The sequence below is a fragment of the Chrysochloris asiatica genome, unplaced genomic scaffold (assembly GCF_000296735.1).
Source record: "Chrysochloris asiatica unplaced genomic scaffold, ChrAsi1.0 scaffold00178, whole genome shotgun sequence".
NCBI lineage: Eukaryota > Metazoa > Chordata > Mammalia > Afrosoricida > Chrysochloridae > Chrysochloris > Chrysochloris asiatica.
Genome location: NW_006408696.1, coordinates 2,439,448 through 2,441,609, shown reverse-complemented (window position 1 = coordinate 2,441,609; position 2,162 = coordinate 2,439,448). Strand labels below are relative to the sequence as shown.

Genomic DNA, 2,162 nt, shown 5'->3' with positions numbered 1-2,162 from the left:
CCCAGACAGATGCATAGAGAAAAAGTTTATTAGTGGTTACAAGAGGTTGGGAGGAGGAAAAGAAGAGTCATCCCAATAGGTATTGAGTTTCTCTTTGATGTGAGGCAAGTTTTTTGGAAACAGATAGTGGTGATGGTAGTACAACATGGTAAATATAATAATATCTCTGAATTGTGAACTTCAAAGTGGTTAAAATGGCAAACTTCTTATGTATGTTTCACCACAATAAACTTTAAAAAAAAAAACTGTATGGGACATTGTTCAGGATTTTCTATAGTCAAAAATATATCAAACTAATGGTAATAAAAAATGAGCAGAAGTGGCAATATTATTCTCTAATAAAATAAACTTTAAGACAAAGAAGGACGTTAACTCATAATTAAAGGGTCAATTGAACAAGAGGACATAACCATAATAAATATCTGTACTTCCCATGAAAGAGCCTCAAAATACATAAATCAAACTCTGATAGAATCGAAGAAAGAAATAGACAACGCTACAATAATAGTGAGAGATTTTCAATATACCACTTTCGAAAAAGGACAGAACAACTAGAAATAAACTCAACAAAGATACAGAGAAACTAAACAACACAATCAATTTGACCTTGTAGATTTATACAGAGCACTCAACCCAACTACAACACAATACACATTCTTTGCCAATGCACATGGAACAATCTCCAGAATAGACCATGTGTTAGGTCACAAAGCAAGTCTCAACAAATTTTAAAACATCAAAATAGTACAAAGCATCTTCTCAGATAACAATGTTATAAAATTAGAAATCAACAATAGGAAGATCAAGAAAGCAAAATCCAATACAGAAAAACTGAATAACAGCCTGCTTAAAAGTTACTGGGTAACAGAAGCAAAAGATTAAAAAATTTTTCTGGAAGCAAATGAGAATGAAAACACAGCATAACAATACCTTTGGGACATAGCAAAAGTAGTGTTGAGAGGGTCATTTATAGTAATAAACGCACACATCCAAAAAGAAGAAAGAATAAAAATCAACACATTAACACACCATCTCCAATAATTAGAAAAAGACCGGCAAAGTAAGCCTACAGTCACCAGAAGAAAGGAAATAATAAAGATTAGAGCAGAAACAAATGGATTAGAAAACAGGAAAAACAAAACAATAGAATCAACAAGACAAGAAGCTCGTTCTTTGGACTATCAGAATGTTCTGGAATCCCATGTCGCTCGGCTGCTGCTGCCAAAGTTACAGGGAAAAAACAACAAGAAGGAAGAGCAATGGCGACACTCGATCGCAAAATACCCAGTTTGGAGGCGTTTCTGGGCAACCCCTGGTACTCCTGGGTCACTGCTCTGACAATGTAGATTTAGAAGAGGCTGGAAAAGAGAGTGGAAAAAGCAGGGAAGTTATCAGGCTTAATAAAAAGGTGTGCACGTATTTGGCCATGACTCAGCCTATAATGACTTCTGTCTCGTAGTGCACAGTACCCTCTAACCAGGTCATCAAATCACAGGTGTTCCAGTCTCACTGCAGGAGAAAGCAAGACAAAGGAAATGAAGGCATCTCCAGGAGTGGACCAGAGAACAGCCAAGCCATAGACAGGCATCAGGTGTGAGAATGGGCAATGCGAAAGAGAAGGTCTTGGAGGACTGACATTGTCTGAGAAGTCTGTCTGGAAGGGGAGACTCCAGCTCAGCCTGAAATGTGGATAAGCTTCCACAATTGCATGTGCACTCTGATGACAGGGCTTAGTGAGAAAATGGGCACCTATGGAGTTCTCTCCATTTCCACCACCACCACCACCACCCTGGTCTGAGCTACCATCACTTCCCACCTGGGCAAAAATCTTCCAGCTGTTCTTCCTGCTTCCATTCTTGTTCCTCTACAATCCATTGTACACATAAAAGTCCAAATCAAAATCAGAGGTAATCATGTCATCATTCTTAAATTTCCATTATTCTTAAGCCAAAAGTAAAAATTATTGTCATGGCTACAAAATCTTACATGGTCTGGTCCCTGTCTACCAATTGGACTGCATCCCACACCAGGCTGCCTTACTTCTCTGTATGGCAGTCAAGCTGGCCTTCAAATTGTCAACGTATTGGGTCTTGCTGCCACAGGACCCTGGCACATGCTTTCCCCTCTCGATGTAATTTTCTTCCATCCCCTCTTCCTGAAAC

The 2,162-nt window shown here is 38.8% G+C and overlaps 1 pseudogene; it reads left to right on the top strand.

Annotated features, from left to right (window-relative positions):
- Positions 1–1,187: 1,187 nt before the first annotated feature.
- Positions 1,188–1,597, top strand: LOC102826821 (annotated as a pseudogene).
- Positions 1,598–2,162: the final 565 nt, after the last annotated feature.